Raw genomic sequence first — 25099 nt, forward strand, 5'->3', positions numbered from 1 at the left:
CACCGTACGTTACCAGCATGCTGTCACATCTACGTAGCAATGTGTAGAAATAAGCAAATATCTAGTCAAATAAGCAAATTCCATTTTGACAGGAAGCAGGACTTTGTAAGGGGCTAATGGCACCTGGGCACTGTTGGTTAATTAACCGGTTACTCAGCTGGTTAGCGTCTTAAGAGTTCTGTTCTGCCCTGCTTATCTTGAGTAATGTGTTGGCAAATTTAATTATGCTTCTATTTAGTTGTACATACGTTTGCTATCAGTTGTATAGCTAAGCTAGTGTTTGTGTATGTTGTAAATATCATATCACAGTGTTGTAGTCCTCAGCTTTCTCCACCGGTCATTTACGTGGTTCTCTTTAAAAGAATAGCTGTGCATTTAGGCTGGAACTTGTCGCCAAGAAGCGTTCAGCTTTTTCTGTGACCTTGACAACAGAACAAAAAAAACATCTACGATAGTGCATTATGTCACTGAACCAGTTTCTAGGGTGAACCAATATTCACTGACAGCCTGATGACATCACTGTGATCCGAGCCACCGCATGCCTCACTTCACAATTATTTGACTGATTTTCAGTGAGATGAAGGCCTTCATTTTCAGGAGCTTGCATAAAGCTGACCATACACTTATATAGATTTCCACCCAATGTTCAAAAAATGATTCCTTTCTCAAAAGAATCAATTCAGAAAGAATAGATTCCTAACATACACTGCACACTTCCAGCAGGGAATCTATTGAAAATTGATCGAACTGCAGAATTGCACTGTTCAATGCAGTGCCGAGCTATAGGCCATTGATCTGCCAATGCTCTTGCCCCATCCCCAACTGAAGTGAGAAGAATATGGAGGCTGCCATATTTATTTCCTTTTAAACAATACCAGTTGCCTGGCAGCTCTGCTGATCTATTTGGCTGCAGTGGTGTCTGATTCACTTACCTGAAACTAGGATCCAGCTAATCTTGTCAGGTCTGACAATAATGTCAGATACACTTGATCTGCGTATGCTTATTCAGGGCCTATGGCTATAAGTATTGGAGGCAGAAGATCAGCCAGGCAACTGGTATTGCTTAAAATGAAATAAATATGGCATCCTTCATATCCCTCTTGTTTCATTTGTCCTTTAAAGGGGGCCATACACTAGCCTACCAATCGACCATCCAATTCGATTATTATAATCGAATTGGATGAAAATTGGTGCTGCCAAGTGCATGCCTGACCGACAAGGCGACCAATTTCGGGACAGAAATTGGCCGCACGGTCGATTGCGCATGCTGGAAAATTTCTGGCCGAAGTTGTTTGGTCAGGTGCGCGGCGGTACGACGGCCGAATTGCGAACTAGCGACGAGATGACGAAACCCCCGCTGCTGTCGCCGCAATGTATAAATGTATGTAGTGCTGCTATTGCGACCTCCTGGCCGCAATAGCAGCATAGGGGGCGATATACAGGCTGGGAACGCGAACAATCACTCGCGTTCCCATGCCTGTCGGCCGGTGACGGCCAAACCGGAAGTGTTCGCCGGCGGGTGCAGAGGCATCGGAGCGGGGCTGTGAGGGCACCGATCGTCTGCAGGGGGCTGAGGGAAGCCCCAGGTCAGTTAATCTCGTTTTTTTTTTGGTAGGCTTTAGGTTCACTTTAAAGCGTAACTGTCGGCATAAAATCAAAAATCAATTCTTATTGCCTAACCAGGCAATCCAAAAGTTAAACTCTCTATTACTTTACTAAAGGAAGTTGCAGGGCATGCTGAGTTGTCCTTTTTTTGCTTCTGTACATTAGTTAAGTCTAAGGGAAAATAAAAAAGTAAAAAAAAAGGCAACCCAGCATGCCCTGCAACTTCATTTGTGCGGCAACGTACCAAATAATAGTCAGGTAAACTGGGGAATTATCATTTATAAACTAGTAAAGTAATAGTGATTTTAACTTTTGGATTGTGTGGTTAGCATCCTTATTGCTTGTTTACCAGATAAAAAGAAAAAATTGATTTTATGCCCGACAGTTACTCTTTAAGTTTTCAGTCAGTTGTTTTTTTTATGTTGCAGTTATAGATTGGTTGTTGGCTTTTTTTTTGGGGGGGGGGGGGGGGGGGGACTTTTTGTTTTGTCCACCAGAATGTGATGTGCTACACAGGTGTATTTACTGTCTATAAATCAGGATGATTATCTTCAGTTACAGGATTTAGGTTTGACCGAGGCTGTCTGAGGTTATTGTGGAATCACTGTAGAAGGTTAATATAATGCAAGCACATTTTTGCCTTGTGGGCACACAGTATGTTGGAGTGGACATACCGGAGTTAATTTCCTAATCTTCTGAGATGGAGGATGTAAACCTGTTCCAGCAAATCTGAAAGGAATTTATTAAAACTTATCTTCCTGTAGGTGGCTAAAGTATACAGCTCGTACCTGGGTCATATCAGTGCATAGGGAGAGGGGTCACTGAAAGGTTAGTACAGTGGCAGCACTTCAGTCACGTGCACTAACAAATGCACAGTCCTAAAAATAAGTTCTTGTTTTAGGTGTTTCATGTGACTGCAATAACATACATTAACCTTTCTGCCATATGACTCAGATAAGGGACACACACTACAACTAATAGGCAGTATAGCGAAAATGCGGTCTAGGTTTGCTGGTTCACTTATGATTTTCAGAGTTTATATTCTATTTTATTACAGAAGAATTCACATACATGGCAGCAGTGTGGGCATTGGATGGTGTATGGGGGTATGGTGGCTGTGCGGGTGGGCTTTGGCGGCGGTGCAGGCAGAGGGCGGGTTATGGTGGCCTAGGATGGGACACACACACACACACACACACCTTGAAAACAAAAGAAACCACTGTCAACTGTAAGCATAACTCGCAATGCATTCCAGCACAGTGTTATGCCACTTTGATTTTAGGCACTGGTTTTTAATTTAATTTTTTCAGATAAAGAGGGGGGGAAATATCTGCTGAACAAATTTTGGAAATCGTTATGTTATTTCCAGCAACCTTAAGGCCTCTTTCACAGTGGGACGTTAAAGTCGCACTTTATAAAAATGTTATAACGCAGACTAACGCACAGCAATACAAAGTCTGTGAGACCTTCATGCGTTGTGTGTAACGTGTAGCAATATTTAGGAAGTGCAGCATGCTGTACGTTTTTAGCAATACATTTGCTGCATTATGTGTGTTGCACATGCTCAGTTATGTTTGTTTTTTAATGTAACGCATGCGCTGTTTTCGTTCCATCAGTATGCAACGAAAAGGGTGCACCAAGAGACACAATGCAGTGCAAAATAATGTCCAATTTCATAACCTACATGCGCTGTGTTAGGGGCACGTTGTGTGACTTTGACGTCGCATTAAACGCAACGTACTACTGTGAAAGAGGCCTAAAGGACAACTGAAGTGATAAGAATATTGAGACTGCCATATTTATTTTCTTTTAAACAATACCAGTTTCCTGGTAGCCCTGCTGGCCTATTTGGCTGTAGTAGTGTTTGAATCACACCAGAAACAAGCATGCAGCTAATCTTGTCCGATCTGACAATAATGTCAGAAACATCTGATCTGTTGGATGCTTGTTTAGGGTCTGTGGCTAAAAGCAGTAGAGGCAGAGGGTTAGCAGGATAGTCAGGCAACTGATATTGCTTAAAAGGAAATAAATATGGCAGCCTCCATATCCCTCTCGCTTCCTTTGTCCTTTAAACCACCTACTCACTTTTTTGGTCTTCTAAGTTTGAAAATTGGAAACCACACCTTTTACAGCCTGATAGCTGTGATAGGCTATCACTGAGCAGAGAGGTGGGGCTTCAGTTGACAGGGCGGCACATACCCATGTGACTAGAGAAGGAAGGTTTCAGACTGACTGACTGGTTGGGAGTGGGCAGCTGTAGGTCTCTGAGAAGAAGATAAATTGGTGTAGCAGGCATTGCCTTTTTTCATTACCTTTGTGTATATGCATACTTCTTTTAAATATATATTTTTTATATGTATGTATAAAAACTTTGCAGAACTGCTTCTTTGCATTGTATGCTGTACATGTCTTTGGACAGGAGGTTTATTTTGTTTGTACAAAACTGGAAAAAATATCACCAGCAGCCTCTAAAAGTGTGTTCAGTATAGATATCACAGTAAGCTCATTTTAACTGCTAGAACCACAGTGATAAGCTGCTCTTTACATGCGTTTCCTGTTAGGAGAGAGAGATCCAGACGTGTTGCACTGTGCACATTACGCAAGTTTATGGTGACCCTGTATTCGGGTCATAAGCTGTTTATTTCATTCCGTTCTGTGCAGCTATTCTGTGTAGAAATTCACTTCAGCGTGCGTATGTATATATTAGATTAGATTGTGAGCCCCTCTGAGCGACAGTTAAGTGACAAGACAATATATACTCTGTACAGAGCTGCGGAAGATGTCAGCGCTACATAAATACTAAATAATAATCTTCAGTGAAAGTAAACTGCGCTTGTTTGCAACACACTTATTATTATGCCACCTATAAAATCTAAACTTTTGACTTCAAAAATGCTGGAAAAAGGTTGCCTTTTGCTTAAATGTATTAAGGGAAAAAATATGTATGATTTAAAAAAAAGTCTCATTTTATAAAATAATGCATTTGAATTTGATACAGATAACACCAGCACTCAGTGAAGATCCTGCATTGTCCAAACACATTAGCAGTAATTATGTCATAGAAGAAGATTTTGTGGTGTCTGGATACATCACCACCTGTCACTACATAGCATGGTCTGTGTCTGAACATGTCAGATGTCACTTATGTCAAAACAATTCACCTTTCCTAAACAACTGCGTCTCTCGATCCTCTGACTGCAAGTCGTGTCAGGGGTTGTTGGGGGACAAATAGGAAAAAAAAATGTATATCTTGCTTTTCCTCCTGGCGACCTCAAAGCGCTTCAGGGCTGCTGCCCCTTTGGGCGTTCTCCATGGGCAACTGGGAGCCTTGCCCAAAGACTTCTTAGTTTTACCTACTGGCTTGAGCCGGGATTTTACCTTGGTCAAAGGCTCAAATCCTACATCAAAGGCAACAGCCTTACCAGTATGCTATCCAGCTGACCCGACATACACTTTAAAAGAGCTAGAGGTGGGCTCATGAAATAAAAAAACTAGGCAACCTGATCCGGGGGGCTGAGTGGATCAGGTAGCCTCCAAAACCGCCGCTCCTGTGGGCTGCAATGGCCCACTTTCACTTTCGTGACCTCTGGGTCATGACGCTGCAAGGAGAGACTGTATCTCTCACAGAGTGCAGAAAGGCGGGGGCACAGCAGGGGGCGTGGCCAGGGAGAGAGAGCAGCTCTGGAAACCCTGCAGGAACACCCTTGGCCACGTTTTGGTCAGGGGATCCCTCTCCCCTGTGTTTACCTCCAAGATCGCAGCAAATATTGACGCTAATCACGGGGGGGCTATAGCGTGGTGGGGGAAGAGATTGGTGGTGTGAAGGCACAGAGGCATGTCATGAGGCAGAGAACATGCCTCTGTGTCCTATCTGCCCCCCAAGGAACCACCTCGGGTTCTCCTTAATCTTCAGTCCTCAGGGGAGAGTCTGCTAGTGTTGGCAGTTCAGGGAGTTGTTGAGAGTTGCGTGGCTCTTTGGGGTAGTATTTCTTATAGCTTTGTCTATGGTGTGTGGTTAGAATCAGTTGGTGGGTGCATGAAGGTTATTTTTTCATTTCATCTTGTGGGTTTGGAGTGGGTTTCAGGTAGTTGTCAATCAGGGAAAAATAAATTGAAGGAGTCCTTCTGATTATGAGGGTGGTTGGGTCTATGGATGTTTAATAAGCTGAGCTGAGGAAATACTGTTTGAAAAGTATCTATCTTGCAGTAGCATCCACAAACTCCAAAAATATGGCAGCATCTTGTTTTCTTTATGCAAACATATCTTAGTATCCTTAGTATACAACTACCCTTTGAGGGATAGCAGGCCATATGATTTGTGAGGTATACTATGTGCACCCCTAAGATTGAGCAGTATGTTAGTCTTCTGTGATAAAACCTCTATATGATGGTGACATGATGATGGCATGGTAAATGACATCAGCTGTGCTCAGCAACAATATGGGCCCGTTTCCACTATAGCGTTGCGGAATCGCCGGCAAATCACCGCAGGCGAAATCGCATGCGGGTGCGATTCCGCATGTGTTTTTTGCCGCGAATTCGCATAGGTTAGGGTAATGCTATTTTAACCATGTCACTGCCTGTGTGAATTAACATGGGTACCTATGCGAAATCGCGGCAAAAAACGCATGCGATTTCCCTATTAAATACATTGCGTGCGATTCGCCTGCATTCCAAACGCAAGCGAATTCTGTGGGCTCTGCCGTACAGAAAAATCCTGCACAGAAAAACGCACTGCAAAACTGACAAGTGGAAACAGTCCCATTCACTTGTATTGGCTGTGCGAATCTGCATGCGGGCAACGCATGCGGATTCGCGATAGTGGAAACGGGCACTATGGCTTGCAGGATCAGAACTCTTGTTACCTTACTTTAGGAATTTAGGGAAAAAGTGCAGTATCCCTTTAAGTCACACCCTTCCTTCCAGCCACAGTACCCCAGCATGGAATGATTATTTTTTTTTTTCTTAAGCACCCAGTGGGCATGACTAGAAATGCTGGAAATATTTGTTTTAGGGTCCATTCAATGATCATGAACAAATAATTTATAGTGCATGGTATACATTACAGACACTACAATTCTAAGAATAATGCCTACATAAAAGTTTTAAGAGGAAATGTAGAGTGAAAATAACATTTTTTTTTTTATATATATATATATATATATATATATATATATATATATATATATATATATATATATATACAATATTCATGCTGGATCCACACTATAGGCACTTTTGTGAGCGCTTGCTGAACGTTTTTTCCCATTCACTTTAATTAAAATGACAGTAAAAATCATGTAAAATCTTAATTTTGTGATATTTTTTTTTTTATTTTTATGGTGATGTTAATGAAAGTGGGAAAAAAAGTGCTCAGCAAGCGCTCAGCAATCACAAGCGCTCACAAAAGCGCTTATAGTGTGAGTCCAGCCTTCTAGATTATTTAGTGTTTGGCCATTGTAAAAGCGGTCCATTTATCACCCGTGGTAACCTCTTTAGTTCTGCCAGGTGATCTGTACAGAATGTTCGTTGCTGAGAGTTCTATGCACAAAGGGAGATGCTGCTTGCTTGGTAGTTGGAAAGAGCTGTAATTTCCCACAATGCAACAAGGTTCATAGTCAGCAAAATGTTAGGACCATGGTCTTGAGATCGCACTGTGGTAGGGGTTTCACCACAGTATAACCCATACAGACCCCCTGGGGGTCTATTTAAGAAAAAGTAAAGATTTCTCATGTGAAAGGGGGTATCGGCTAGTACGGCTACTGGTTGGGATGAAGTTCAACACTTTTGATGAGGAAACCAATCAGAGAGTGGTGATTCATTTTACCAACTTCCACCACTAAATCTTGATCAAATTTCAGCAGAAATCATTTTCAAGAACCAATCTCAACGCTACTCCCGCTATGTTTTGTACCGGTCAGCACAATACAGAACTACGCAAACCTCATTCACACACTGCTCTTCTACCCCTGCCCACACAATAAATAAAAAATCGCCACCATATCCAGTCAGTTTTGATCAGTACATTATAGTAAATGTCAGAATTGTATTGCTTTGGCTTGTGTGACTTTGTAGACTATTGACAGATTTGATTCAATTTCTTGTATTTTTCGCAGTTTTTCTGCTTTTAATATTTGTGTTGCTCTGAACTGTCTCCTCTGATTGCAATACTCTGTTCTTCTGTGAAAATTGCTTTATATTCAAATCATTTTTACTTTGCTGGGTTTAAATATTTTTAAAGTATATTTGGTAGAACTTCAAAGTGTTTATAATCTCCGCTTCACTTTGTTATTCAGGTCCAGCAGTCTTTGATGATTCATATGCAGTTGTCTAAGGGCTCGTTTCCACTATCGCGAATCCGCATGTGTCCAACACATGCGGATTCGCACATGTAATGCAAGTGGATGGGCCTGTTTCCACTGTAGCGTTGTTGAGGTGCGTTTTTTTCAGCGGTAAAAAAACGCACAAAAGAGTCAACGAATTCGCCTGCGAGTGGAATGCATGCGAATCGCCGCTAATGTATTTAATAGGGAAATCGCATGCGGCTTTGTCATGCGGATTTCCCCGCGATTTCGCATGCGATTTCGCATGAAAGCCAATGGAACTTAACACAGGCAGTGACATGGTTAAATTCGCATGGCTCCTTGCCATGCGAAATCGCATGCGAAATCGTGGGGAAATCCGCATGGGAAAACGCAGCCGCATGCGATTTCTTCAGCGGTGGAATCCAGGCGATTCCGCACCGCTACAGTGGAAACAAGCCCTAAATAGACTAATAGGCGACATTTTTGGTTAACTTGTGACCTGCCTATGTGTGATTGGCTATTAATCAGCAATTTTTGATGTATTTGCCTGTTTTAGACGGAGCTTTAAAAAAATAACCCAATAAAGATAAATCGATAAAATATTTGGCATAACTGGTTTTATGTTAAAGTTAGGCTACAAGAGAAGTCATAGTCTACAAATAAATGCAGCACACAGCCTTGCTTGTACTTCAGCTCCATGTCTAAAGCTACGTACACACATACAACAACGATCGTTCGTTGTGAACGACAATTGATGAAAGAACGACTTGACCACTTCAGCCTAACTGGACAAAAATTTTCGTCCAGTTAGGCTGCGCGCACTCCCGTGGCCAACCCCCCCTCCCCCTGTGCGCGCTCCCGCTGGGGCCCGTTAGCCCAGCGATCAATGAAAGGGATTATAAATCACTTTCACTGATCGGACCACTCCCCGGAGAAAAGCCGACAGCGTCTCTTCAGACGCTGCGGCTTTTCTGAGATCAAAAAGTTCCCCTGCTTCTATCTTCTTCCTGGGAGCGAGCTTGATCGCTCCCAGGACTTTTTGACTGTGGCCATCTTGTGGCCAAATGGCAAACTACACTAAAAATCACCTTACATTGAATAAATACATTTTTACACATGTAAAATCCCCTGTTTACCTCCCACACCAAAAAATACCCAAATACAAGTTTTAATAAAATATAAAATAAAAAATTACAATAATAAAATACAAAAACAAAACATAAATAGTTACCTAAGGGTCTAAACTTTTAAAATATTCATGTCAAAGGAGTATATCAATATGATTTATTAAATTATGGCCTTCTAAATAGTGATGGACGCAAATTGAAAAAATGCACCTTTATTTCCTAATAACATATTGTCGCCATACATTGTGATAGGGACATAATTTTAACGGTGTAATACCCGGGACATATGGGCAAATACAATACGTGAGTTTTAATTATGGAGGCATGTATTATTTTAAAACTATAATGGCTGAAAACTGAGAAATAATGAATTTTTTCCGTTTTTTTTTTTTTTCTTTTTCTTCCTGTTAAAATGCATTTACAGTAAAGTGGCTCTTAGCAAAATGTACCACCCACAGAAAGCCTAATTGGTGGCGGAAAAAACAAGATATAGATCAATTCATTGTGATGAGTAGTGATAAAGTTATTGGCAAATGAATGGAAGGTGAAAGTTGCTCAGATGTAAAAAAAAATTCTCAACCCTGTAGGCTGAAGTGGTTAAAGGACTTAAGAGCCTAAAAAAAAAAAAAAAAAAAAAAAACAGTTCCGTACCTGTATGATTCATGAAGGCACGGAGGACGCCATCCGTGCCCTCCATGCAGTTCCACCGGGTCCCCGCTACTTCATCTCGCCCCCCGACCCCACCCCGGCCGGATCTCGACCTCACAGCTCGGGTCGGGCTCTTGCCTTCTCAATAATGGCCGCCGGAGGAGGCCGCGGCTGCGCAGTCCGCACAGACGCGAGTGTGGCTGCGCAGTTCTACGGCCTCCCCCCATTAACCCCCCACCCCCAATCTACGCTACAGGAGGCAGCCTGTAGCGTGGATCGGGGGGAGAGGCCCTGGTGATGAGGTGACCCTTTTACAGAAAATGGTAAAACGCCAGCCAGAATCTCTTGCATGGCATCATTGGTAGAGCAATGAGTGCCTAAGTGTGTTTATGGAAATTGGTGGTGGGGAGAGGCTTGGTGTTCTATTATGTTGGATAAGAGGCAGTATGAAAAAAGGAATATCAAAGAAAAGTTGGGCTTCTGCTGGATTGTGGAATGAGTAAGTGGTGAGGTGATCTGGGTGTCAGGGATGCAAGTAAGGAGTGTACAGAGATGGCTCCTTGTTGCAGCTGTATGTCCATAAAGTGTTGTGTTCTCACCTGTCTTCAAAGGAGCAGAATCAACAATGCCTTATGATTGCCTTATTGATCATGTGTTACTTTTTAAAGCTCCTTCTGAAGAAATATTTAGACATATACCGTAGTTATTCTTTAACATGCTGTAGGCAATATCTTTAGCTGGAATGAAGGAGGTACATTTTATTAAGTCTGCTTAATCTGTTTAGAGATAAGATTCCTCTGCTCTTCACTGGCTAATTGTTAGTCCCTCTGGGCTTGTAGTACAATTATGAAGCTGTCATAACCTTAGTGTACAACTGCTACAAACATTGACACAAATCAATGTGCAAAGTTCAGTAACCTACAGCAATTTATTGGCAAATTGTTCATTTTCTCAACAAATGTGAACTGCTTCTTAAAGGAACCGTGAATCTGAAATAAGAAGGGAAGTCACAAAAATGCATTTAAAGAGAAACCGTAACCAAGAATTGAACTTCATCCCAATCAGTAGCTGATACCCCCTTTTTCCATGAGAAATCAGGGGGTTCTGTATGGTTGATATTATAGTGAAATCCCTCCCAGTCACACTGTGAGAGCCTTGTTGCATTGTGGGGAATAACCGTTTCCAACTGCCAAAAATGCATCATCTCTTTCCACAGATATCGCCTGCCAGCAGTAAAGGTGTTGCCATGTGATAAATGTCAGAATGTAAATGAGGGAAAGATTTTACAATGGGCAAACACTGACCAAATCATTTATACATAATTATTGTAAAAATGTAGCACTTTTTTTTTTTTTTTTTCATTCCATTATTTTCACTGGAGTTCCTCTTTAATGAGGAACCTTAATTAAAAATGTATGGGGGGAGGGGAGTGAGAAGTTAAATAGAAACGAGATAAAGAAATGATTCATTCATTCATGTTGTTTGATCCACAATGAGCCTGTACATTATCATCTTTACTACTGGCAAATGAGAAAAAGACTAGACAGCACCAACTGTCATTATCTATAACCACGCCCCCTAACAATGCGATAGGCTAAAAGGTTTTCCTTTATAGATAGATTAGAAACAGCCTTTATTTCCCACAATGCAACAAGGTTCACGGAAAGGAAACAGTCTTGATGTTGGGCATGAGATGACTCTGTGGGAGAGGTATCAGTCACACATGCCCCCCCAAGTGATCTATTTGAGAAAGGGTAAAGCTTTCTCATGGGAAAGGTGAGTATGAGTTACTGATTGGGATGAAGTTCAATCCCCGGCTAAAGTTCCTCTTTCAAGGTATCTTATACTGTAGTAGATATTTGTGATGGGAAATTGCATTTTAAAGTGACCATTGGCTAGGTTCACAGGAGTCAGTGAGAGGCAAATGGAGGCTATCGTATTTATTTCTTTTTAATAACCTTCCTGGCTGTAAAAAGCCGCACAGAAGGTTTTCTCAGGCCCTGCTGGGCCGATTTGCATAATTTTTTTTTTTTTTTTTGCAACACGCAGCTAGCACTTTGCTAGCTGCGTGTGCACTCTGATCGCCGCCGTTCCGCGCCAATTACCCGCCGCTCGCCACGCCGTGCCGCCCCCCTCCCCCCCCCCCCCCCCCAGACCCCGTGCGCTGCCTGGCCGATCAGTGCCAGGCAGTGCTGAGGGGTGGATCGGGACTCCCAATGACATCACAACGTCGGTGATGTCATCCCGCCCGTCGCCATGGCGACGGGGGAAGCCCTCCAGGAAATCCCGTTCTAAGAATGGGATTTCCTGATCGGGGGGGGGGGGGGGGGGGGGGGATGCCGCTGCACAGCGGCTATCATGTAGCAAGCCCTGGGCTCGCTACATGATTTATAAAAAAAAATTTTTTGAAAAAAAACCGCTGCGCTGCCCCCTGGTGGTTTTTAATAGACCGCCAGGAGGGTTAAACAATACCAGTTGCCTGGCAGTCTTGCTGATCATTCTGGTATTAGTAGTGTCAGGTTCACACACCTTAAACAAGCATGCAGCTAATTTTGTCAAATTGTTATCAAACACCTGATCATGCTTGTTCAGGGTCTATGGCTGAATGCAGAGGATCAGCAGTATAGCCAGGCAAATGGTGTGAAAATGTCAGCCTCCACATATCTCTCACGTCATTTAGAGGCCTGCACGGGTGTAATTCTTTCACACCCGACCCACAGCCCCGCTACCTGCATCCGACCCCCAATCTGCTTTCTGGTGAATCTTCTACCCGCACCCGACTTGCAGGCTTCCAGACCTGCGACCGACTTTTTCCATTTTATTATAAAATATACATTGGTAGTCTCACTGGAAGGCTGTAAAGTAAGGGAAACCTATTTTTTTTACACAAACCAAAGCCAAACACGTGTTTAAGATCTTTGTTTTGTCAAAAGTGGTTTAAGCCAACATCACAGTTAAACGTATTGAGCAATATTACACCTCAGGTAGATGCCTAAAATCCTCATACCAGTCATAGCTGTATTTCTGTGTGACGTAAAGGACTGATGCCCGGGAGACAGAAGCCGTGCATTACACACCTTTACTGCTATGATGCAATTTATTTCTTCTTTGTTTCAGTTTCTGCTGATACACAGTGACGAAAGATTGCAAAATAATGGATAACATTTTACTGAGTGTATTGCCTCTGGACAGAGTCACAGCTGTTGGCTTCATACATTTTACACATAGTTTCATACATAATGCGCACACATACTTCCTTGGGCAACTATTGAATATCAGAGGTTTGCATGTCTCAGAATGTCAGCCTATATAAAAACACTACCCCCCTCCTCAATCAGTCAGCCTATATAAAAACACTATTCTCTCCCCCCCCCCCCCCCCCCTTCCATCAGTCAGCCTATATATAAACACTATTCGCTTCCCCCCCCCCCCCCCCCCCCCTTCCCTTACATCAGTCAGCCTATATAAAAACACTATTCTCTCCCCTCCCCCCCCCCCTTCCATCAGTCAGCCTATATATAAACACTATTCTCCCCCCCCCCCCCCCCCCGCCCCTTCCCTTCCATCAGTCCGCTTATATAAAAACGCTACCTTCATCTCTATCGTTGTCTGAACTGCTCATACATGAACAGGGAAATCTCCCATTGCACCTTTTCTGTGAAAAGGCCTTTTGCAGGTTACAGCCTTTTTCATGTTCATTTTGTGTTTCGGTGCCTTTTTTTTTTTTTTATAATCACTTTCCTTCCGTGACAGGCAGTAGGTAGAGGTCTTTAGCATGCATAAACAGATGTGATGAACGTGCTTGTTTTCAGTGGATTCTAAGGGCCCATTATGAAAATTTGCATGATGGGCAGGACATGTGGTTAGAATGGATGACCATAGGATCCCAAAAAGAATCTTTACAGGGAGCATGGATGGACGAATACAGTTTCCTTCTACAGTTTAGCTGTTTAGCTTTTTTTTGCAATGTAAATATGTAAAATGACTAATGAAGCTAAATCTTAGAAGAATATGCAGATTTTAATCAACAATCATTCTTTTTACAGCATGTGGCTTACGTCACCTTGAATTTGTCAGCGCTTGCCTGATGTATTTAGCAATTGGCTCAGTTTTTTGCCTCAGTGGTCATGCCTTAACCACAGGGTAACCTTGATCCATGTTGAATGCATGTGTGTTCGGTGGAGGAATGTTTTACTTGGGCAGAGTAAATGGAGCAGGGTTACATGAAATCTCCATTGTTATCTGAAAAGATACAGAGTGTTGTTGATCCCCAGAACAAAAACGGTGACTGTTTTTGGATCAGTAGCTACAGAAGCCTCTCTTATCGAGGTATTCTGTGCTGCTGCTCCATCTCTCTGATAGAACAACATGTACATTCTGAATGAGAGGCTGATCAGCAGGAGAATGCATTATTTCTAGGTTACCAGTGCATTTGGGGCACCCTAAGGATAAGGTCATTATGAAAGCATTTGTGTTGCGCGCTGATTTGCGCAGTGGGATAGTGCTTGTTATTGCTTGCCGTGATGTTAAAGAGCCCCATATTTCTCAGAATAATGCAATCTGACAACTGCCGTGTGCCTTGTTGATCTATAGGAAGTGTTTTTTTGTTTTTTTTTTGTTAACCTTACTTTAATAGTTGACAATATGTTTTACTTCCCCTTATTCTGACATAAAGCAAACCTGTTCTTCACAGATACTTAAAATATGACACTGTCTTGTGTCCAAGTACCAGACCTGCCCATAGTATGCTTCCACGGTTACCACTTCCCCACTTTGATCAATGAGATGCAAATATATCAGAGTTCATGCAGATTTGTGTAAACTTTAATGCAAATGTATGCAACTTGAAAATGGAGCAATCAATTTAAAGAGGAACTCCAGTGAAAATAATGTAATAAAAAAAGTGCTTAATTTTTACCATAATTATGTATAAATGATTTAGTCAGTGTTTGCTCATTGTAAAATCTTTCCTCTCCCAGATTCACATTCTGACATGTATTACATGGTGACATTGTTACTGTGGGCATGTTATGTAGCTGTTTCTAGCTGTTCTGGCTGTTAGACAGCTCTAAACAGCCATTTCCTGTCTGTGAACATTGTTACATTGTGGCAGTTTGCCAGGAGTACCGCGGTATTCAGAGCCTCTAGTGGGAGTGGTTTCAGCACAAAATCAGTCACACAGCGCCCCCTGATGGTCTGTTTGTGAAAATCATTCTATTTCTCATGTAAAAGGGGGTATCAGCTACTGATTGGGATAAAGTTCAATTCTTGGTTGGAGTTTCTCTTTAAACCTGGGTGGGACTTAATTGGTCCATTTTCAAGCTGCATGTGGTCGCATAAAAAATGTACGCAAATCACAACTCAGAAATATTTGCACCTTGTTTGCTGAATTATTCTTTTGGAGTGTTTTCCTTCCTTTTGAGAAGAGGAGCAAATTTTTTTTTTTTTTTTTTTGTGTGTGTAAATTTTATGAAAATTAATTTTTTATTTTTATCTTTATCCTGCTTTAATTTCAGCAGATTAGTTTTCGCAGTTAACTTAAAACAGAAGGAAACTTGCAATATTCAGCTATAAGTGAACATTTGTGGCTACCCACAATGCACCACTACTGAATATGCAAATTATCCCTTTTCGTCCCTGTAAACCAGGCAAGCATCCAGAACCGCTGGTGTATAGCAAGCCTATAGCTTGAGATATTACACAGCCATATCAAACCCACATGTAGACAGACTGTTTCAGGCTTTTGGTCCTCATCAGTACATGCTGGGATTGATATGACTGTATGGGATAGGGCTTGGACCAGTACAGCAAAGTAACCAAGCAGCTCGGGGTGACCCAAACCACTAGGAATGTAGGGGGATAAAAGAGACTGAAAAGCCCTCCTACTAATAAGCAATGCTTGGTGAAATTTGCCTTCTTAAAACAGAAGGAAATTTGCAATAATTCAGCTTTAATTGAACCCACAATGCACCACTACTGAATATGCAAATTATCCCTTTTTGCCCCTGTAAGCCAGGCAAGTATTTTTTCTGCATTAAACAAATGATGGATGTGAAGTTCACACTTTTACTGCATGTGTATAACTCCAACACTTGCTGTCTTGTTTGTACCAGGGGCTTGGCCATCTAGCTGTATGATAGGAAATAAATGGAAAGTCCAGCTGAGATTATTGGCTTGTCTTGTGACCTCCACAAAAAGGAAGGCCTGGAAACTTGGAAATCTTGCCAGAGTTCCATAGTAGACATAGCATTGGTTTCTGCTGAACTGGCCCTTCAGTGTTTGTTTTCTGTTTGCTTGTTTTTGTTTTGTTTTGTCACCCTACGTGTGATATTTTTTATTATTCATACAGTGCCAATAACGTAACACTGTACACCAATCTACCTTAAAAAGTTTGTTTGTGATTAAAATGGTTACATTTGAGTTTTGGGAGGTAGGAGGAAGGGTTTATTTTCTCTTCTGTTGTTCATTGTATGCACTCCAGACCTGAAATATGCCTAGATTAATACTGCTGACGTGTATGATTCTGGAGTATGCAGAAGAGACCGAAAAGCCCTCCTCCTAAAAAGGAACACTTAATTTGCCTTATTAAAACAGAAGGTATTTATGATAATTCATCTTTAAGTGAGCAACTGTGAACTCCCACAATGCATCGCTACTGAATATGCAAATTATCTCTTTATGCCCCTGAAGCCAGGCTTACATCCAGAACCACTAGTGTATAGGAAGCCTATAGCTTATACATTTTACAGAGCCACATCAACCCAACATGCAGGAAGCCTATTTCAGACTTTTGATCTCATCAGTGCATGGCAGGGATTGATATGGCTCTGTGGGATAGGGCTTGGGAATACTCCTGTTCATGTGACTTGTGCTGTGTACTTGATCATGTGACAGGAGCTGTAATCTTCCATAAAGTAAATAATGAATTAAAAGCTAATATAAAGGGCTGTTGGCCATAATGACCAATAAACCAGTTCTCATTTTTGCTGCTACTAACAATGTTGGGCCTCAGCAACTTAGCCTATAAAGCAGGTCATGTTGGCGTACCTCAGAAACCTAAGCGGAATCGTATTTCCTTCCAGTCACAAGTCCTGTTAGCAGCACATAAAAAAATGGAAGTCCAACAGTGAAGTGGTTAAAACTTCTCCTTTTATTGAGCTATTTATACGTACTGCAGCAAATAACACTGGAAAATGAGTCTTAGCTGTGAAAAAACCCTATTCCGAAAAGAACATTATTCACGGTAAAAATAACCATGAGTCATGGAATTTCTTTTTTGCACCTCTTCTGAATTGTACTCCATTGTTTCATGCCAAACATTTTCGGTTAGTTTCAAAAATACTCTCTCGGAAAAAAAACATGAATCCACCTCTTCATTTGTTTGCTCCAGCAATGCTGTTTAATTTTAAAGAGACACATCTGTTAACTACAGAGACTGGAAAACTAGAAGACTGAGCTTGGTCGCTTCTATCTTGACCAATATTTCACCACATCATAGGCTGTACTTGCCAAGTTCCCTCTGTTATAGGTCACAGTAGCTCAAGTGGCCCTTAACACCTATACATTTATTAGCAGTAAACTATCACTATGATGAGATGATTTCCATGCAATTACCATTTACTTTGCATTATCTATTTTTCGGTTTAGTTTATATGGGATTTATTACTTTCTAAAACACCCTACTCAATTCATTTATTCCTCTTAAGTTTCCTCCTAAGAGATAATTTTTTCATTTTCTGTCTAAAATAACTTTTCAGCATACCACAATAGCAGAAGTACCAAAAAGTAGATGGATAGGTATTGTCAAAATTATTCTGAGTATATTCTTGCAGCTGGTGGTCTAAAGGGCATTTTATTCATAAGGTGTGAGAATATCACCTAGGAGAAAACTTTAGGAGAAAATTGAATTGAATAAGGGCCAAAATGGGTTAAACTTCAATAGTTAAAGACTCAATGAGGCCTTGTTCACATTGCATTCCGTTCGCGTGTCCATCCGCGTTTGGCGTTTCTTGAGGCGATTTTTATTACCTGCGCGCTTTTTTTTCTTTTTGTGAACCGCTTCTCTAAGCGGTTTTGCCGAGCGATTGCGTTTTTACACTACCTGTCAGTACACGTCAGTCAGGAAGTGAACTCTTTCATCCGGAAAAGATCAAATACAATGTATCTATTCTTAAAAACACGAACGGAGTCGTTGCACAAAGCAGTTTTGTGAGCATTTGCTTTTTTTTCTATACCTTCCATTGAGGCAAAATTACCTCAAAAATGGCCCATGAACTACTTTTCTGAGTAGATTGGAAACGAACCGCCCAGATGTGAACTGTCTCTCAGAGAATAATGGTGTAAGCGCTTTCAGGGTGATTTTGAAAATCAACAGCGCTTAAAAAAAGCGAAAAGCGCCTCTAGTGTGAACGAGCCCTTAGGGTTTCATAAGAAGCTTTCAGGGATTCCAAGTATTTTTCGACACCTATGTCAACTACACGGGACTGTGCAGTCCCACTTTTCTGTGCAACCGCAAGCGGAGGGATACCGGGAACAGTCTTATTTCTATAGTTAGTTCTAGAGTGCCAGCTTGGGACAAGACATTGAGCAGGAAGGGTCATGGCATTAGACTGGAGAAAAGGACGCATGTCACCAAATTTGGTGTTATCCTTATGCAGACGCAGGCACCACTGAACAACCTCATACCCTCTCCCATAAGCATTTGCAGCAGGTGAACAGTTTTGCTTTATACACCTGAGATATACTGCCACACCTCCAGGCCCAAAATGGGTCGTGCTATGCAGTAAAGGCGTAGTCATGTGACTGCTGCTCTTATGAAGAAGAAAGAAATGAAAGTACCTTATTTTTACTCAACTACTATTGTCTCCCAATTACAGAAATCCATAAATCGAATTATCCTAAAGATTTTGAATGTAAGATGGGCAGATATACATTAAAATATGTGGTGACAAGCTAACAGAACACAGAATTCAAAAATGGAAGTGGAATAGAAACAAGATGGAGACATAGAGAAAGCAGCTCTGTTCTTGAAACCCATGCTTACCAAAATAGCTTGAGGAAATAACTACAGAGAGAAGGCCTTAGCCTAAGCCAGACTAATCTGGAAGACAGTCTCCATGGCCCAGATCTCCAGCGGGAGCCACAGGAAATAAGCCGACTGTATTCCGGCAATCTGAGGAGAATTCCTGCAGTTTAGCCTCAACTCCTCTTGGTTCACGTAACTTATTTGCTTGTAGTATTATGGTTTTAAAGTTTTTTTGTTTGTTTTTTTTTTTGTTTTTTTAAATCCTGGACATTATGCTGCCATGACATACATGTTTGGCTTGTCTGCCTACCTGCACACTGTGTTTTGAATCTTATACAAGCAGTTTGTGTATATTTCACTTCTGATACTTTCGGCATGAAGTAAGAAGATATTATTGCCAGTTTGGCCTCAAGCAAGTGCCGACATTTTTTCTCTTTTGCATTCCTGATGGATTATGGGAAGTTATGGAAATTAGGCCCAGGGTGAATGGAGGCCTTAGAACCCCTGTACAATATTGCAGCATGCCGTGTTTTCTTATTCAGGGCAAAGCTTTCTGGAATGTAACTCTGAATGTCGTGTTCTGGGGGAGAAATTCCACTTGGCTCTCACATTGTAGCAAAACTTTAAAAAAACAACATTCTAACTATCAATTGAAAGCAGTGTCACTGATGGCTAATGTAAACAGACAAGCATCTCAAAACAGCTATCCATGACTGGCAAATTAGTGCTAAAATACTTCAACAAATAGCTGCTCCGCAGACACTTCACTTCACAGGAAGCTCATTGTAATTGTGTTTACTCAGCTCGCCATTTTCTGGACTTCGCCAAAGTTTCTTCACATGCAAAATATGTAAAATTACACAAACCCTTAAAGGGAATCTCAAGCTGAGAGAAAAAGCAATCTGCCCCAGATCAGCTCCAGAGCACGTTTTCTGAAGATCCACACCTCTGTCTGATCTTTAGATACTGAGGGCGCAAAGTAAAGTTATTAAAAAAAACAAAGGAAACCCAGACTCTAGTTGACTACGAGTAACAAATGGGAGTATTTAAGTTATTTCCTTGGGGGGTTTTTTTGGTAGCTTTTTGCACATCTGTTCCTAAAAATTCTGATATATATATATATATATATATATATATATATATATATATATATATATATATATATATATATATATATATATATATATATATATATATATATATATATATATATATATATATATATATATATATATATAATTAAACCTGTCTACTGAAAGTTTTTTCCGACTGCTTTCATTGTAAAATTACCATCAATAAAGACCAGTTCTGCCTCACTGTTTTTAAAACAAACAAAAAAAAAACCTTTCTACTTAAATCTGTAGCTAGTTCATTATTTCCAAAGCTAACATCTCAAACTGCACGCCCTTGCAACTTAGGTAACAAACTAATGTTTCCTCCTCTACCTACTACCTTCTGAAGAGAATATTCTGTCCAACCATACAGGTGACATTGCCCAACTACAAACACATGTCCACTCACACTGGGTGACATTACCCTGGTACAATTAAGCCATCAAAAGTGTGTGTCGGAGAAGATGGGGTCAATTTAATGGGATGATCCTGAGGATGACCTGTGAACACTATTGAAAACTCAACTTAGCCAGATCCATAACAACTACTCCCACTGCATGATAACATCTTCTCAGCGATCTTCTAGAACAATGGGATATTGAAATCTTGAAGGGGGGGGGGGGCAAACAGTAGCAGCACTTGGTCACCTAAGGTTTACTCACCGAAGACACACACACTTACACACACACTTACACACACACTTACACACACACACACACACCCTAATAATCCTTGCAGTGTAGAGCCAAATTGTAGTATTGGTGTTTTTTTTTTCTCAGTAAATGTGGCATTGTCCTGTTCATATCAGTTGGTACTCTCCAGATATTTGTGCATTAGGGACTGGACCATCAAGTCATTCATGAAAGTCTGCCCCTGCTTTTTGTGTTACAGGTCCTGCCTCCTTAGTGTTGCCAGTAGTTGCTCAGATGATCATGCGACTCTTCTCAGAGCGCCAGCAGGCACCAAGTTTCCTTCACAGCACAGTTTTTTCTGTCAGGCTTGTTTAAGTATCGGGAGCCATTTATAAAAGTGGGGAGCAATTCAGTTTATCTCAGCTTTTCAAAAACGCCCTTATTTTGTCACTGGACTAATGACAAAGACATCAGATAGTTTTTTTTTTTTTTTTTTTTTTTATTGATGACCTAGGCTGTCAAAGTGGAAAAAAATGCCGGTTCATTATATTGATGTGACCAAAACCTGAGTACAAATGCTAAAAGGGGAAAAATTCTCAATGGGTGAACCATGAATGAGAGGTGGGGAAAGCCCAGAAAACATCATACATTTAAACATTTTAAGCACTTTTACAAAATAAGGTGAACAAGAAAATGGTTATATTTACAGTTGGAGAATCGTTTGTTCCAGCTTTATTTTATTGGTTGCAGCTGGTTTAGGTCTTTGGCGTACAAAACGATTGTTTGGTTATAAGTATCCAATCCAGATGGCTTTTACGGAGTTCCGTGACGCTGCTTGATTAGGTGACCTGTTGGCTGCTAGAACAGCGTTAATAACACTGTTTTCTCCCACAGGCCTCAAACCTCCTTTTTGTTTTCTGTTCTGTTAATCCTATTCACTAAGTGTTTATTTTCATTTTCTCCTCTTGCGTAGATGTGCAGTAGTTAAACAATTACTGCTTCTTTGTGTAGTCCCATATGTGAAGCACTGTGTAATAAATTCAGGTGTCTGAGGAGTTACTGTTAAAAGAACAACACGCTGAATTCTGTCCCCAGGGAAGGATGAGCTCAGCAGTGGAATCTGTCCCTTGTAGTTTGCTGTATGCATGTTGAAATGAGACCAAAGATAACAAGAGGGCGGTTGGCTATTCCCAGAGAGCATTGACAAGGCTGACTAGTATTACTGTGCTTTCCGGCTCGTGTTTTGTGAAGCGCCTATGATTCTCCTGCAATAGTTCAGTAAAGTTAGGTAAACTGTGCAGAATGGATGCTTTTTTGTGTCTCTTGTTATGTTTGTGTGGTTATATTAAGCATCATTTACTGATGCACGCTTGGATGATCAGATAATGTTCCGGAATAACCTTCAAGAGATTTTTACTACAGTGATCTAGAATGCTGCACCCCTAGATCTGATGTACCATTGTCATAGTTATGTACATACATTTTCAGTTTCACTAGCAACTAGAGAACCCTAACCTTGTGAGCTTACAATAAAGGGTAGTATAAAATTCATATCTGGCTTCAGAATGAAAGTGAAACCTTTTTTTTTTCCGTAATATTAAATTACAAAACATCTTCTGGAGCACTGATGTTCATTTAGTGCAATTTCAGTGAAACACGAGTTTCAATTTAATGATGTCTTCAGAGATGTGCAAGCTACTCATGTCATCACAGATGCTGGCCTTTACATGGTGAGCTATGAGAAAACTGAATAGTCTTCTTCAGCCTGGAGGATATGGCGTCTATGATTTTCAAAAATACTTTTGATTAGTCAAACCACAGGACACGTTTCCACCTTATCCCAGACCATCTTAGTTGAGCTTGGGCCTTAGAAGGTGGCAGCAGTGTCTCTAAATTAAACTTTTAGGATTTCTTCTTTGCATTGTAGAATTGTAATTTGCATCTGCAGATGCAGGCATGAAATTGGTTCACAGACCGCACTTTCAGTTCCTGATCTCAGAATATCAGGATACAGTAAATTCCACTGCAGAATTATCTGTTTTTATTTGAAAGCAAATCTGTAGTGAAATTTAAAAAAATGTCAGATACTTGCTATAGATGTAAAGGCTTCTGTCCTTTCTCGGTATACGCTTCCCAACATTGTCCCCGGTTTAAATTTGCCACTTTCGGGAGCCCTCAGAAGGGTTCTGAAGCACTCATGTCCCCAAGTGGATCCAAAGACGGTCAGCCCCTTAGTGCACATGTGCAGTATGGAGCAGCCAGTCTTCGGAAGCACTCAAGGATGCGAGTGCTTCCGAAGATCCCCAAAGGAGGGAGGGGGCAGTTTAAGGCTCTATATGATCCAGAGCCTATGACTTTTTTTTTTTTTTTTTTCTGCTTCAGTTCTACTTTAGAGAGACTCTGAAGTCCTCTTTTTTTTGTTTTTTTTTGTTTAACTATCATCTTCAGCTTTAGGGCTGGTTCAGACGGACGTTTGCAGAGCGTTTACAGCCAGCGTTCAGGGCTTGGTGTTAAACGCTCCCATTCAAGTGAATGGGAGCGTTTGTACCAAGCTTTCAAGCGCGTTTACACAAACGCGGCGTTTGGGTCCCGATTTTCTCTGGCGTTCAAGGAGCCCCTGGAAGCTACATGTAGCTCCCAGGGGAGGTTAACCGCGACGGCTAATGTCCCCGAACACTGCTGAACGCGACGCCAGCAAACGCAACGCCTCCAAACGTCCGTCTGAACCAGCCCTAAATGACCGAGTTAAATCGCTGCATCCCCATGGCAGAGGAGTGATTTATTACCTGAGATAAGCCCTGCAAAGCTCCCAGGCTCTGCAGGGCTTCACTTCCTCGAAGAGGCTGAGCTTAGTCTTCTTTCACTGAGAGGGCCGGGGAAAAGGCAGAGATCTGCAGAGATTGATTGATTGCCGGAGAGGCCGAGCTACAGCTCAAAGCTCAGCCTCTCCAGGAAGAGAAGCCCTGCATGTCAGGGCAGCATGATCTGCGACCTGCAAAGTCGTAGAACTTTGCAGATTGTTTACTAGGTAATAAATCACTCCTCTGCGGCGGGGATGCGGCAATTTAACTCTTCTGAGACTTCTGAGTCTTTTTACGTGCAGCCTGAAAGCTCGAAGATCACAGCCATCCAGTATGGATGGCTTTAGATTATGCGCTGTAAACAATGATTATGCACTGTAAACAATGAAATCCCCAGATTTTGTTGCCATTTTTTTTCTTAAATTGTTACTGCATAGGGCTGTTCAGTGTTTGTTGCAGAGTGGTGTACCCCTCCCCCATATTTACTTCTGAGAAACTCTACCTCTCTGGAATTCTCTTTTTATACCCAATTATGTTCCTGATCTATTGCCAGTTTACCTAGTTAGTTGCACGATGTTCTCCCATGTTTGTTTTTGCGGTACACAGATTTATTTTTTTTCTGTTCCATCCTAAGATTTTTATAATGTGTTACAGACATTAAATGCCAAATGAAAATGGTTTTAATTAACCATTCATATTTCTCAGCTGTCTTAGTACTATTTTCAATTAAATATAGGTTGCTTTGTTGTACTTTTATTTTACATATATTTTGTACAGCTTTCAACTAATTTGAAAGTGGGTTGAAGGAAGGCTGATAATCTGGCGATAGTTCTATCAGCGACTTCACTGAGGCAAGTGTAGCGTCGCGTACTCTCATCCAATTTGGGTTGGCCAATTTTACCACTGTCATGCAGTATAAGAGCTAACCTACACAACCTGTTCATAGTATTGCAAATCTTTTGGCCCTCAAACTACATGGAGGTGGTAAAATTGGCCAATCATTAGCCAATCAAGCTTGGATGTGTGTATGTACGTTCAATTAGGAACTACTTTCCTGAACCACCTATACAGGTCAGGAGTAGTGTTGGAGTGGTGTAGTAACCACTTGCCCACCGTATTCACATTCGATGTGCAGAGCTGCCAGGCATTTTGGAGCATTCTGCCGTCTTCTGCCAGAACTTCCATATTACAGTGAATGAGGGCTGAAATATCTTTTCCTTCAGCTTATGGGGCTATTTTCTGTGCACAACACACAGGCCTAGCTTATCAACCGTGCTGCTGGCATTTGCAAGGCTTTTCCAAGTAAGTCAGTTGTGGTGATTCAGGCCATGAACCAGCTGTGTCACAAAGTGGAAACAGTGGAATTAACCATCAGTTGTTACTGCCTGTTGTCATTGTCATTCTGTTATATGTGAAGCATGAGTTAATTGTTAGGTCTTATCAACTTGGTTTCCATCGATAGAAAATTAGACTGCTCTATGCCTCAGTGTGTAGAGACTGGGTGATGCAGGACTGGGCGCTGGACACCACTCTACCTAAGTAATATGTAAGAAGTCCGGTCAATAACATACATTGAAGGTCACGTATTACCGTTCAGGCACAGAAGTGACGCATTTTGGACCCTACTTGTTTGAACTACGCAAAAAAAGTCTATGTGAACTAGATCTTATAATTCGGGGCAGAACTGTGGCCTAGTGGTTAGCACACTCGCCTTGCAACACTGCATCCCTGGTTTGAATCCCAGCCAGGGCACTACGATACATACCCAACACTACACGATATAGACATAGGACTATGGGAGGGATTAGATTGTGAGCGCCTCTGAGGGACAGTTAAGTGCCAAG

At 41.4% G+C, this 25099-nt stretch overlaps 1 protein-coding gene across 1 annotated transcript in view; it reads left to right on the forward strand.

Moving 5' to 3' along the window:
- SIK2 (salt inducible kinase 2) overlaps positions 1–25099 on the forward strand; it is a 212251-nt gene that overhangs the window by 3136 nt on the left and 184016 nt on the right. The gene's annotated exons all lie outside the window — the stretch shown is intronic.

Source organism: Hyperolius riggenbachi, chromosome 6 (genome assembly GCF_040937935.1).
Source record: "Hyperolius riggenbachi isolate aHypRig1 chromosome 6, aHypRig1.pri, whole genome shotgun sequence".
In the NCBI taxonomy this organism is placed as follows: domain Eukaryota; kingdom Metazoa; phylum Chordata; class Amphibia; order Anura; family Hyperoliidae; genus Hyperolius; species Hyperolius riggenbachi.